General features: G+C 37.7%; 1 pseudogene; it reads left to right on the top strand.

The window, feature by feature from the left end:
- The first annotated feature begins 13,067 nt into the window (after positions 1 to 13,067).
- LOC100354001 (protein DEK pseudogene) lies at positions 13,068 to 14,560 on the top strand (annotated as a pseudogene).
- Positions 14,561 to 15,759: the final 1,199 nt, after the last annotated feature.

Here is a 15,759-nt window from a genome sequence, read left to right as displayed (position 1 = left end):
CTTGTTAATTTTCTTTTCCACTGTTATGTATAAAATTAATCAGAAGGGTTTTGGGCACATATTATCATTCTCCTTTTTGAGGTGATATACTTTTGCCTTTTTCTGGTGGGTTATATGAGTCTAAATAAACCTTTTATTTTTTATTGTTTTTTAAACTTTATTTTATTTATAAGAATGACAGAGTTACTGAGAGGTTAGAGACAGAGAGAGAGGTCTTCCATCCTCTGGCTCAATCCTCAAATGGTCACAATGACCAGAGCTGAGCCAGGAGCTACTTCCAGGTCTGCCACATGGGTGCAGGGGGCCCAAGGACTTGGGCCATCCTCTTCTGCTTTCCCAGACCATAGCAGAGAGCTAGATCAGAAATGGATTAGTTGGGACTTGAACCAGTGCCCATATGGGATGCTGGCACTGCAGGCTGGGGCTTTAACTCACTGTACCCTGTTGATATTTTTACAGTATAGCTGTAGATGCCAGTGTCTTTCATTTAAGAGATTTTTTTGGTAACTGGCATGATATTTTCTTTACTTATTGTTGATTTTTTCTGTTATTTTTGGTTTTGTGTACATCTAATACATACTGCTTCACTCAATTCTCTTTGTGTTTGTCATGGTATTATTGCTCCTACATTGTTGCTTACTGTTTATTCCAGTCATCAGAATATAGGTTATATACTGACATGTGCATTCCTTTTTAATTTTTATCTGTTATATTAATATAAGAAAATAGATTTAATGTATTTCATAGATACAGTTCTAACAAGACAACCATACTTCCACCCTCCCTCCCTTAATCCCCTCTTTCTTTAATTCTTTTTTCTTTAACTTTTGCAATAACATACTCTCAATTTACTATATAATTACAAGTGTAATGCACCACTATCATAATTTTCAACAAATAAAAAGTAAAAAGATTACTGTTTCATTTCTATAATATGTATACATCAATGATGTGTATGTAGTATAAGCCAATCCAAGTACATGGAACTATAGATAATCATGGTTACCTTTTATTGTTGGTTTAATAAGTTCCACAAAAACTTAAGTTTAGAACAATCCATGATTTTAAAAATTTTCTGGGAATAAAATAATTTATTGGACTCTTATTCAACAAATATCTTTACATCTGCTGATCACACTATTATTTAACCTATATTATCAGGCAATTTACATATATATAACCTATATAATCAGTCCATTATGATTACCAAAACATAGTATATTTTATTAAATATGCAGTGTTTTAGTTATCATTGTTTTAATGCACTTGTGTGATCCATTTTTATCATTAATATGCTACTGTGAATTAGTCCTGCTATTATTAATCCCAGGCCTTACGTGGCTTTGCATTTGTGACATGGACTTGATGGAAATAATCTAAAGTGTCTTTGCAACTATTTCATGTCCCCAGATTCTTAGAGTCATCTTAACCCATTCAATATTTCTCAGTTCCCAAGGGATATATTATTTTAATTTGGCTGGAATTCTATAGGATTATAAGCTGACTGTCATTTTGAATTTTCAAAGTGTATCTGTAAATACAAATATCTTTCTTGATGATATTCCTGGTAATTTCCAAGATCTTTGCTTTATTTCCATTCACTTTTTCTCCTTATTTTGCACTTTAAATGTAATTGAATGAACTTTTTCAACAAATATGTGCTTATCACTGTATTATTATAAAATAACAGTTCTACCCTCAGTAATGACAGCGTAATTTATATACTAATAAGCAAAAAGTTTTTAATCTTTACTTTCTATTTGTATTGCCCAATTACATCATCAAATCATAGCATTTACCAATGCTAGCATAGTGAACATGTGACCATGTTTGCTAGGTTTTTCATTTTTCTGTCAATCCACTCAAAATTCTGGAAGAAAATAAGCAATTTTTATCTTCAAAACTTCTCAGAGACATCTAAGGCCAAACTCTTTGACTGTTTCAAGGATGTTTTTCACACTTTATGGATTTTTTATGGGACTACATTCTTATTGATGTTGAAATTTTCAATAGCCTAGTTCTCGGTGCTCATGTTGTTCCTTTAAGATCACTCTGGAAGGGACAAGACCTGTTCTGGATTTTATTTCCTGCAAATTTTTATATGACTTGATCATATTTTATTGGAATTCATTGTTCCTTCCAAAATACTTTATTCACTCATGGTTATGACAATATCATTTTTATCATAACAATTACATACATTATTGTCTTTGAATTCAATGATATTACCCACATGTAATTTCATTTTCTTGGTGTATCCAGCATCAAGAGTCTGTAGATGTCTTCATTGACTTTTTCACTGTAACATTATTAGCCCTCTGAAAAATGTCTAAGTTGTCTCGGACTCCTTCACGTATACAGTGTCTCTGAATGTTCTAACATCAATGTATTTGTTCTTGCTATCAGATTCCCACTTCTTTTTAAGATTCATCTATTTATTTGAAAGTCAGAGTTACACAGAGAGAGGAGAGGCAGAGAGGGAAAGAGAGAGAGTCTTTCATCTGATGGTCAATTCCCCAATTGACTGCAGCGGCCAGAACTGTGCTGGTCTGAAGCCAGGAGCCAGGAGCTTCTTACGGGTCTCCCACGTGGGCGCAGGTGCCCTAGGACCTGGGCCATCCTCCACTGCTTTCCCAGGCCACAGTAGAGAGCTGGATCAGAAGAGGAGCAGCTGGGACTAGAACTGGCACCCACATGGGATGTTGACATCTCAAGCCAGGGCATTAACCCAGAATCCCACACTTTTTAAACCATTTTCTGACTTTTGGGAATTCCAAATTTATCACTGGTATTTAAATTTTTGACAACACCAGTCAAAACAAGAGAATCTTTCCATTAGGATTCTTCTATAAATTAGCATTGTCATAAGTTTCCATAATATGTAGTGCTTTTTAAAATTAATTTCAAAACACTTTTGACTGCATTCCCTTATATTTGTTTTTCATTTGGTAATTACTCCTACAAAATGAGTTCTACACAAAGTAATCACAATATAGACAGTGATATAAACAATACTTTTTCTTTATTTTCACTTGATTTTAGAGTTATATAGAGAGAGGAGAGGCAGAGAGAGAGAGATCTTCCATCCAATGGTTCACTCCCCAACTGACCACAATGCCCAGAACTGCACCGATCTGAAGCTAGGAACCAGGAGATTCTTCTGGGCCTCCCACATGGGTGCAGGGGCCCAAGGACTTGTACCATCTTCTACTGCTATCCCAGGCCATAGCAGAGATTTGGATGGGAAGGGGCACAGCCAGGACTCAAACCAGCATCCATGTGAGATGCCAGCAATTCAGGCCAGGGTGTTAACCCACTGCGCCAGAGCACCAGCCCCTCATCAGTTTCCTAATCTAAACAAATATTAAATTACAGATTTTGTTTTATTGCGATATTATCAGCTCAGTGAAAATGTTGAAGTTTTCCTGGATATTTTCCTGGGCAAAATTTTCCAGGACCATTTCTATCCAGTATGTTCTTTCTCCCATTCAAATCCATTTCCTTTCATTGTTTCTGGATTCTGATGAGATTCAATTTAACATTGGTTTTGAAGTATCCCTGGGTGTCATTTTTTGGTCACATTTTTTCTTCATGTTAAGAAGTGATGTTTGCTTGTTTTTAAATCTCCAGTTTTATAATATTCATTCTTTAATGCAATTTTAATTTTTTTTTTGACAGGCAGAGTGGACAGTGACAGAAAGAGACAGAGAGAAAGGTCTTCCTTTGCCGTTGGTTCACCCTCCTATGGCCGCCGTGGCCGGCGTCCTGTGGCTGGCGCCCCGCGCTGATCCGATGGCAGGAGCCAGGTGCTTCTCCTGTTCTCCCATGCAGGTGCAGGGCCCAAGCACTTGGGCCATCCTCCACTGCACTCCCTGGCCACAGCAGAGAGCTGGCCTGGAAGAGGGGCAACCGGGACAGAATCTGGCACCCCGACCGGGACTAGAACCCGGAGTGCCGGTGCCGCAAGGTGGAGGATTAGCCTAGTGAGCCATAGCGCCAGCCAATTTTAATTATTTCTTGCCAAATTTCATTATACTGGCTTGATATCCTATTATTTATTATGACTCCAACAGAATACTGACAGTGATCACAATATATATTATATATGACAATGTGAAGCCTTTTTTTGCTTTTAGTTTTTTCTTATCTTTATTACTACCACATGTGCATACCATCATTATCACACTGTGTGCCAATCCTAATATTGTGAATAGAGAAATGTTTTTTTTTTTTTTTTTCCAGTGGGAGATAATGAACTCAATGAAAATTCTGTAGTTTGTCCTGGTATTGTTCACAAACACAGTTGCTCAAAGATGTCTAGTTCTGGAGTAGTGATTAATCCTATGAAACTCATATAATTTTTACACTCTAAATATTTTAATCGTATGCTAAACTGACCATTTTGTTTGAAAGTGTTCATGAACTGTATCTAGATATTTTAACTATGTTTAAGAATCTTCTGTTGAGTGCATGATCTTCTCTGGATTTAATTTCTTTCATTTTTCAATATTATGTTTAAATACTTTTTTAAAAGTTTTATACATATTAGATTTTCCTTTATAACTACTTATCACTACTATTGTTACCATTTCACTTACAATTTACAGTTTTCAAAATATTTTGTTATAACATTACCATTTTATTTTTGTCATTCAAAATAATACTATTGCCATGTCTTATCAATATTCTAATGTCTATCAATACTAGCATAGTGAAGCTCTGACCATCTTGGATGAACAATCCTTGTGACATCCAAACTCGATGATATTTATGTACATTCTCCTGACAATGTACATATTCATGATTATTTTTATTATTTTTTAAAACTTAGAGAGTGATACAAGGAGGTGGAGAAAGAGAGAGAGAGAGAGCGAGAGAAAAGTGAGAGACACAGATATTCCATCTAATGGTTTATCCCCAGATTGCTGCACCATCCAGGGCTGGACAAGACCCAACCCAGTTGCCATGAAATTAATTCAAGAAGCCTCCCATGTGGGTGGTGGCAAGCACTCAAGAACTTTAGGTAACATCTGCTCCCTCCCAGGAACATTAGAAATGACCTGTATCTAAAGCTGTGTAGCTAGGACTCAAATGGTCACTCTGATATGGGATGTAGTCATTGTAGATAGTGGCTTACCCCCACTGAATTGGGACACCTACACTGTATACAATTTCTCAGATCAATGCAACCCTCAACTTTTTTCTCTTTTTAAAGATTTATTTATTTATTTATTTGAAAGGCAGAGTTGAGAGAGAGAATCTTCCATCCACTGGTTTACTTTTCCTATGTCTGCAACTGTAGGAGCTGGGCCAGTCCAAAGTCAGGAGCCATGAGCTTCTTTCAGGTCTGCCACATGGGTGCAGAGGCCTAAACATCCTTTCCTGCTTTCCCAAGCCATTAGCAAGGAGCTATATTGGAAGTGGAGTAGTCAGAACTTGAACAAGTACCCATATGGAATGTTTGTGCTGCATGCATAAGCTTCACTTTCTATGCCATGCACCAGTCCCAACCCTCCTCCCTTTCAAGATGATGTGTTCTTTACCTTATGTTGTGAAATCAGCAAGTACAGTTGTTGGTGCACATATTTTTTTAAATATTTTCCTGGTAAGTGCACTGATGTTTACTTGATTTAACTACTTTAGCCTTTTTGTAATTATCTAATTATTATTCAATTGTAATGGAACATTGTTTAACAAATTGCTTTTATTGGCTCTTACTCTACCATTGCTCAGTACTACTTCCAGTAATTAGCATATAATTTGTAACAGCTGTATTTTGTTTTTCTTTTTGCCAGGCAGAGTTAGACAGTGAGAGAGAGAGAGAGACAGAGAGAAAGGTCTTCCTTTTTCTGTTGGTTCACCCCCCAAGTGGCCGCTACGGCCAGCGCGTTGCAGCCGGTGTGTTGCACCGATCCGAAGCCAGGAGCCAGGTGCTTCCTCCTGGTCTCCCATGCTGGTGCAGGGCCCAAGGACTTGAGCCATCCTCCACTGCACTCCTGGGCCACAGCAGAGAACAGCTGTATTCATTTTGTTTTAATTTACTATTATCACCCATATGAATCATCAATACCATAGTGAAAGCAAATTACAATATGATATCATCAACAAAATGAAAATTTCTGTTTCCTTAACAATTTTATGTTCCCAGTTTTTAAAATCTTGTCCAGTATAATCACTTTCACATTCTAGGTGGTATTTTTAAAATTTTTCTTTAGTTCTGAAAATCTAAAAATTATCCTAGTGCTTTGAACTCAGTAAAGTAGTGCTGCTTAGAAGTATGTTTCCTTCAAGATTCATTGGATATTCTGCAAAATTTCACTTTATGTTTCATTCATTTCTGTTTTCCTTTGAATTTTGATGTAAATATAATAAAAAATTTTAGCAAATAGTCATTATAACTAACTGGTTGTCAGTTTCTCAATTCTTCCACCTATAAATTGAGTTTTTACTTACAATAAACAATATATATTAACCAATGCACCCCTTTTGTAATTTTGTTTATCTTTGAATTTATTTCCAACAGATGTGTACATCATCTATATTCTGTCAGCCACTCCTCCTACTGTGCACCTCAGGACATCTTGCTCACATTTTAATTGTGAGACCACTGACAGTCTCTCCTAGCCACTGAATTACACACATTTTTCAGAATCAGAACTAGCATAGTCTAATGGAACAATGTTCTCATTATAGGTTATGTATGTTTTGTCTATTCCTGAGTTCTATATAACAGTACCTTCCATTATTACATTTTAAAGAGTATTTGTAGGTGTTATTGTTTGGGCATAGCAAGTAAAGCTGCAAACTGCAGCACTGGCATCCCTTATGGGCACAAGTTCATGTCCCAAGTGGTCCACTCCTGATATAGCTTCCTACAATTGGACCGGGAAAGCACAAGATGATGGTCCAGCTCTCTGGGTCCCTGCCACCCATGTGAGAGATCTGGAAGAAGTTCCTGGAATTGGCTGGAACCAGTGCTGGCCATTGTGTCCATCTAGGGGGTTAACAAGCAGATAGAAATTCTCTTTCTCTACTTCTCTGTAACTCTTTCAAAGTAAATAACTAAATATTGAAAAATAAAGAATATATCTAGATATAATTGCCTTCCTTGACACTTTTCCCAATTATTGTCATGATCTTTATTTTAAATACATACAGGAGCCAGTGCTATGGAGCAATGGGTTAAAGCACCAGCCTGCAACACTGGCATCCCACATGGTACCCGGTTCAAGTCTCAGCTGTTCCACTTCTGATCCAGCTCTCTGCTATGACCTGGGAAAGCAGTAGAAGATGGCCCAGGTCTTTGGGCCCCTGTGCCCATGTGGTAGACCTTTCCAGACCTCTCTCTGGTTCTACCTCTCTCTCTCTGTAACTCTTTCAAATAAATAAAATAAATCATTAAAAATATGCTCTTCTTTTCTTTTTTGTAATTGTAATGTATTTTTCACCAAGTCCCCCCCACTTTTTTAAAAGATTTATATTTATTTGAAAGACAGAGTTACAGAGAGAGAGAGGGAGTGCCAGAGAGAGAGGGGGGGGGGGAGAGAGAGAGAGAGAGAGAGAGAGAGGGAGAAAGAGAGAGATGTCTTCCATTCTGCTGGTTCACTCCCCAAATGACTGCAATGGCCAGTGCTGAGTTGATCTGAAGAAAGGAGCCAGGATCCAGGAGCTTCTTCCAAGTCTCCCACATGGGTGCAGGATCCCAAGGACTTGGGTCATCTACTGCTGCTTTCCCAAGCCATAGCAAAGAGCTGGATCAGAAGAGGAGCAGCCAGGACATGAACCGGCACCCATATGGGATGCCAGCACTGCAGGCTGGGGCTTTAACCCACTGCCTCATGGTGCCAGCCCCAACCCCCTTTTTTATATCTGCTTTTCATATCATTATTGCTCCTACCAAGAAATAAGATCTATTTATGGAAATGCAATATCATTTATAAGCACTGTCTGTCTTTTGTATATTTGTTCATCTCTGAATTTATGGCTACCACTTGGATATATAATCATGCATGATGTTTTGGATAAAGGGGTTGTCTTTCCCTGATTTATGTTCATTAAGCTTTTAGTTATCCATTTTAATGTAATTATAATGAACTCATATTCACCAGATGCATGAGCATGTTATTGTCATTACAAGATTGCTAATATAATATTACTCAGTACTAATTCTGGTAATCAAAATATAAATTATATTATCCGTATTGGAATTTACCTCTACCAACATCATATATCATAATTAACCTAGGTAAGACAACCCTAGCACTGAGAAACTTAGTCCATCTTGCTTGGTTTTTTCGTTGTGGGATGAACAAAACCAAAAATTTTGCTAAGGGTTCTTGGCCTGTTCTATATGTACCCACCCTCCTCCATGAAAAATGCCTTTTACCAATATAGTAAATCTATCTTTTGAGGTGATATAGATTTTAACATTTCTGGTGGTCTAGAACACTGTAAATAAATCTATGATTATTGATATTTTATAAAGTATAGATTTAGATGCTGATGCATTTCAGTTATGATTTTAATAGTAAATGTCATTAAAGATCCTTGATTTTCTGAAATTTATTATTTTCTCAAATTTAAAGTAATTGTTAGCCCTTTAAGTTCACCAAGTTACCTCACATCTGCTTGCCACTATATTTTTGCTCTTTAACTTACTGCTTTGTGCTACTTCCAGTAATCAATGTATAACTTATATGGTAACATGTGTATACCATTATTTTGTTTAGATGTTCTTTTACTTGAGAATATCAATTTTATCCTCCAGTCAGCCTACCTACCAGAGAACCTGAGATCATCCTGCTTGTAGGTTTCATTGTGACATCATGAAATCAATGAAAATTCCCTAGCTTTATTGAAGTATTCACATACTCTTTTTCAGAACTGTCTCCTGCCACTTTACTCATTCTCCATTCCCAGGTGATATTTGGTCAGTACTTTTGGTGTTCTAAGTGACTAAATAGTTAGTTTTGCATTGTGAATATTAGGTAAATAAATACCTAAAAATGTCTTCACATTAAAATTATCCTGGTTATTTGGATGACCTGTGATTTATATCTTCATTTTTTAATTGTAATTTGTAATTGTTTTGGAATATTTGGAATAATAATGATGAAAAAATTATATGTCCTGGAAATCTATTATGGCTCCTGTATTATAATGCTAAATACTATTAGCAGTCGTGTAATATAATTTATATTATAAGGTGTACATGCCTTTTATTTCATTTGAACTTGTGATTATCACCTTTATATATTGTCGATATCTTATACAGGCCAGTCCTAGTACTGTGAACATCACATTATCTTGGTTGGGTTATTCACTGTCTCCTAGTAACTTCCCTATTTACCATTTCTTAGAACCAGCTTAATCCAACAAATTCCGTTCCCTCCTCTGGTAACATATTTTTGCCTTTTCTCGAGCTTCATGGTATTTTAAGTTTACACTTAATTTTGAATTTCAAAAGTGTAGCTCCAGATATGGTATCTTTCTTTTTTCATTATTCTTTTATAACTTTTTTAATTTTCAATTTTTTTCATTTTTTTTAACTTTTATTTAATGAACATAAATTTCCAAAGTACAGCTTATGGATTACAATGGCTCCCCCCCCCATAATGTCCCTCCCACCCTCAACCCTCCCCTTTCCCACTCCCTCTCCCCTTCCATTCACATCAAGATTCATTTTCGATTATCTTTATATACAGAAGATCAGTTTAGCATACATTAAGTAAAGATTTCAACAGTTTGCTCCCACACAGAAACATAAAGTGAAAAAGAATAGATGATTTCTTAAATGATGATGAAATCAGATCAGACCTATTGTCATGTTTAATCCCAGTGAGAGTCAAGTTGGGAATTGATAATTTCTTCTTTTTTTTTTTTAACAGAAGATCAGTTTAGTATACATTAAGTGAAGATTTCAACCGTTTGCACCCCCATAGAAACACAAAGTGAAATATACTTGTCGCTCCCCCTCTTCATGGAGGAACGACACTAAACCCTGCCTAGGCTTCCTATCCGAGTCACGGCACCATTATGTCGCTCCCCCTCTTCATGGAGGAACGACACTAAACTCTGCCCAGGCTTCATATCCGAGTCACGGCACCATTATGTCGCTCCCCCTCTTCGTGGAGGAGCAACACAGGACCCTGCGCTGTTCTTTCGTCTGCTCGGCCCTCCCCGGGTTTGCTGCTGGTTCTTCCCGGGTTGGCTACTATCCCTTCCACCTCCGTGGAAGGGCAGTTCCCCCTGGCCACATTCCCCACTTCCGCAGGGGAGCGGCACACCGCCGGCCGGCTCTCTCGGGGGCTGCACGGGTTCCCTTAGATGTTCCCCATAGATGTTCCCCGTGCATGCCGTCTCTCTCCTCCTTTATAGTCCTCCTCCGCCAATCCTAACTCGGCTGCCCACACGCCGAGTACGCTGCTCTCCAATCAGGAGCAAATCCTACAGTTTATTGGTTGAACTGGAGGCAGCTGTGCGGAAGCTGTTTACTTCTCTCCCAGCGCCATATTGTGGGAGAGCAGATGCATAGAATAAGTCTTAATTCCAGTAACTTAGTCCAGTCCGGGCTGCTCCCCACAGAGGAGAGCAGATGCATAGAATAAGTCTTAATTCCAGTAACATAGTCCAGTCCGGGCTGCTCCCCACAGAGGAGAGCAGATGCATAGAATAAGTCTTAATTCCAGTAACTTAGTCTAGTCCGAGCTGCTCCCCACAATACTGTTTGAGTACTCGTTATAGCATTAAGTCTCAATGTACAGCACATTAAGGACAGAGATCCTACATGAGGAGTAAGTGCACAGTGACTCCTGTTGTTGACTTTACAAATTGACACTCCTGTTTATGGCATCGGTAATCTCCCTATGCACCAGTCATGAGTTTCCAAGGCTATGGAAGCCCCTTGAGTTCTCCGACACTTATCTTGTTTAGACACGGTCATAGTCAAAGTGGAGGTTCTCTCCTCCCTTCAGAGAAAGGTATGTACCCTTTTTTTTGAGCACTTAGACATGTACTAGATATTCAATATATGTTTTTGAATATGTAATTTTAGTGTCTAAAGATTAAGACACAAATAATAAAATTTAGATGAATTTGTATTTTTCACAATGATAAGTCAAATGTGAGTGTCAATTTTCATAATCCTCTGAGTGCATACTCGATTATTTCTCCAGACATGATGAAGAAGACAGATTATTGTTTCAAAAGATAGGCACATCTTAAATTCATATAGATAAGATATATTACTTTCCCAGAAGATAAGACAGTTGGTCCTTCTGCCAGTATTCTATAACACTGTTTTCCTATACCTTTGACAAAACTTTAATTTAGCAATCTTTTTCAAATTTGTACAAATCTTGTCAGTGAAAAGCAGTATTGAATTGAATAATATTTTTTTCAAAAATCCATCACATATACTTGTCACTTTATTAATGTGCCTATCAAATGATAGTTTCACCCACTGTTGTCTAAATCCAATAATTTCACATCCTAGGTTGTCTTCTGGCATAAATTGCCAAAAGAATACATCAAGGGTGAGCATTTGGCATAGTGATTTCCTGGCTCTGTTTCCCAACTCCACTTCCTGCCAATTAAGACTCTGGGATATACTAGTGATGGCTCAAGTAATTGAGTTATTGGTATTATGTGGGAAACCTAAGTTGACCTCACATATATTTACATTCATTCTTGTTCTGCACCAAGCCTTTGTAACCATTTGGAGAGTTTATCAGTAGAAACACACTCTCTCTCTCTCTCTCTCTCTCTCTCTGTGTGTGTGTGGGGGGGGGAGGGGTGTGTGTGTCCACCTTTATAAGACACTCTATCTCTCAAGACTTTTTTTAGGAAAAGTAAATAGGTCATTATTTCCATAAAAGAAAGATGTCTTACCTTACTGTGTAGCATTCTTGCTTACATTCAACAATTGATGTTCTGTGATTTCACTTATTTCAGATTTTTATAGTCTTATTTCTGGATTTTAGAGTCTTCCAAATTCTTTTTTTAATATTTTATTTCTATCTTTTTTTTTTATTTGACAAGTAGAGTTATAGACAGTGAGAGAGAGAGAGAGACAGAGAGAAAGGTCTTCCTTCTGTTAGTTCACTCCCCAAATGGCCACCACAGGCGGTGCTGCACTGGTCTGAAGCCAGGAGCCAGGTGCTTCCTCCTCGTCTCCCATAAAGGTACAGGGGCTCAAGCACTTGGGCCATCCTCCACTGCCCTCCCGGGCCACAGCAGAGAGCTGGACTGGAAGAGGAGCGACTGGGGCTAGAACCTGGTATCCATATGGGATGCCAGCACCGCAGGCAGAGGATTAACCAAGTGAGCCACGGCACCAGCCCTCCAACTCCATTTTTTGTACACTTTATTTTCCATATAAGGAGTCCATAGCAATTCTTAAGCAAATTATGGTAATCTTTAATATCAAAAAAGTACAGTCTGGATTATCGATATGAAAGAATCTGCTATCAGTATGAAGATAAGAAACATAAATGAATACTTTTATATAAAGAGATGTTAAATTTCCCATTAACTGTACAAATATATACTGAGAATACAAATATATTTTGAAATATATTGAGAATCCACACTATGTAAGATATTATACTAGGCTCTGAAGATAAAACAGACAAAATTGCTGTTCTTATTCAGGTTAGAATCTAGTGAAGAAGAAATGAAACTAAAATTACAACTCTAAAATTTATGTATATTTATTAAGATAACAGAGTTTAATATGATCACATTGGAGAATTAATCTACACTAGAACCAGGGGAGATTTTCGTGAAGGTAGGATAAGTAGACTGAAAAATAAAAGATAGGCACAAAGCAGTTAAAAAAAGGGAGAAGATTATCTTGGCCAATCTACAACACATGCTGAAGCTCAAATGCAGTTGGCTTGTTACCAAGATAAAGTAAGGGCTGTTTATCTTCCTACATGAAACAATAAAAAATACCTGCATTATGCACAATGTTCATAATAATGGGCCTCAAGAAATGAAGCCAATACCGGAAAGCCAGAAAAGAAATGAAGTAGGCCTCACACACTCCACAGCTCCTTCTAGAGAGAGATTCTAGACCAAATCACAGGAGAAGGAACTGGGGCAGTGTCTGCCCGACTCCCTGAGCAGATTTGATGAAGCCGAGCATCTGGGAACACAAAGACAGTCCCATATCACAGGGCAGAATATGGGGGAGGAAAAGGCAGGAATGAGGAAGAACCAGGACTTATTGATTCGGGGAGCGCGAGCCTCACGGCCAGACCATGGCCCGCACGCCTTCTCCTCACTGGGGCCTCGGAGCCGCCGGAGCCTCCTGTACCTCAGGCGGCCAGGACCCGCGGTCCTCAGTTTCTTCGTCGACCCCCACTGAGGCGGGAGAGGACACCACCGCCCAACACTGCATCAGAGTAGGAGCCCGACATGCCCGCCCAAGAGAGGAGAGCGAGGAGAGGAGGAGGAGAAAGATGATGAAGAGGAGGATGAAGGGGAGGAGAAAGAGTCTCACGGTGGAAGGCAAGAGGGAAAAGAACAAAGTAGAGAGGTTGACAGTGCAAGTCTCTTCCTTACAAAGGGAGCCATTTACAGTTGCACAAGGACGGGGCAGGCACTTTGTGAAACTGAAAGGATGTATTTGTTTCTGAGTAAGAAAAAAGCAGATAAAATTAGAAATCTACAAAAACTGCTTTACAATAGACCAGACACAGTGTCCTCATTGAAGAAGAATGTGGGTCAGTTCAGAGGTTTCCACGTGAAAATGGAAGTATTCAGTATAAAAAGAAGGAAGAAATGTTGAAAAAGTTTAGAAATGCCGTGTTAAAGAGCATCTGCGTGGTTCTTGGTTAGGAGAGGTCAGGTGTAAATAGTGAACGAGTGAAGAGGATCTTGAATTTCTTATTGCATCCAAAGCCTTCTGGCAAACCATTGCCAAATTCTAGAAAGACTTCTAGCAAAGGCAGGAAGAAGGTGCGCAACAGCTCTGGAACAACAAGGAAGGCGAAGCAAACCAAATATCCTGAAATTCTGTCAGATGAGTCTAGTAGTGATGATGAAAAGAAAAACAAGAGTCTTCAGAGGATGAAGGTAAAGAAAGTGAAGAGGAGCCATTGAAAAAGACTTCTAATAGAGAAAAACCTAAACAGAAAGCTACTGCAAAAGTAAAATGTCTGTAAAAATGCTAATGTTAAAAAAGCAGACAGCAGCACCGCCAAGAAGAATCAAGACAGTTCAAGGAAGAAAGTGAATCTGAGGATAGTTCAGATGATTAACCTTTAATTTAAAAAATTGAAGAAACCACCTACAGAAGAAGAGTTAAAGGAAACAGTAAAGAAATTATTGGCCAAATCTAACTTGGAGGAAGTCATAATGAAGCAGATTTGTAAAGAGGTATAGGAAAATTATCCTGCTTATAAGTTAACTGAAAGAAAAGATTTCATTAAAACAACTGTTAAAGAACTAATTCTTGAGACTGAGATGACTTGTTTCCATAGATTCGAAGATCTGATTTATACCATTGTACCAGCAAAGAGAATGTATTTCCTTTTCTAAATCCTTGTTAAGCATTGTGGTAGGACAAACCTGCTGACCCTTTATTATCTCGAGTGTAATGTAAAATTGAGTTTGCCATTTTAAATTGCATTTCTATTCAGTTTTTAGTTAAAATTCTTGCATGGCAGCAATTATTTCTTTCTTTTATAGTTGTATTTTGTACAATTTTGATTTATATAAGGATATAGATCCTTGAGTTGTGGTTTCTAGTGCACTTCATATTAGCTTGCTTAAGACATTCTTTTAATCAGGTAGAACAAAAGCTATTATAACCGGCATTCATACACAGACTATTTTAGCATTTAGTACATGAACTATGTTGAATCCACATCTCTTCTGTCAGAGGGAAAGCTTCAGTGATGGTGTGTTCATCATGTAACAATACACATGCTACAGTTGTCCAGGACTAGATTGGAACTTCTCTCCTGCATGTGTCTATTTGCCAAGTTGTCAGCATCACAGAAGTGACAGATGTTATTTCTGTATTTTTAAAGACCAATTTGTTGTATATAAGGTTTTTAATTTCTTTTGTGAAGATCAATTTTTAAACTCACACAGGTAGGTTTCTTTCCACTTGTAAATGATAAAATGTCAGTGTTGAGGCAGATAGTGTGACAGCAGTGAAAGAATTCAGTGACAGGACACTAAAGGGACAAACTGTGCTCCTGCTTTGCCTTTAAAGTGTCATCAATTTGTAGTTTTAGTGTTAACTCTGCAAAAATGTTTGTTGATACATTTTATATTAAGGACAGACCAAAATCAATACACCAAAATTTCAAAAACTTTGGGAAGAGGGGTTATATACAAGCACATTTGGCTTATTAGTAAATGAAATAATTCTTATTAACTGCTTTGCCCATATAAAATGTTCATATTTACAGAAAACTTGACCACCCTCATAATGATGATAAAGTACCAGGTAATGGTGCCAGAAATGTTAGGCGATAGTGGCTATCTCTGACAAAGTATTTCTCAGAAGTGATAATATGCTTATCTTTGCCATTAAAGAAATTCAGTGTATTTGTGTATTTGGGGCTGTGGGGTTTGAAATTTTGGCCAATCACGATTCTAGGTGATCAGTATATGGACCACTCTTTTTTTTGCTATGAATATAAAAATAAATAAGAATATTCATATTTTGTGTCTTTTTTCTCACTGTAGATACCCACTTTTTCCTGTGTATTATCCCTCAAATGCCTTTACATCTACATGTAT

The sequence above is a fragment of the Oryctolagus cuniculus genome, chromosome 17, assembly GCF_051225735.1.
Source record: "Oryctolagus cuniculus isolate XC-2025 breed Fujian yellow rabbit chromosome 17, ASM5122573v1, whole genome shotgun sequence".
In the NCBI taxonomy this organism is placed as follows: domain Eukaryota; kingdom Metazoa; phylum Chordata; class Mammalia; order Lagomorpha; family Leporidae; genus Oryctolagus; species Oryctolagus cuniculus.
This window is presented reverse-complemented; position numbering and strand designations above follow the sequence as displayed.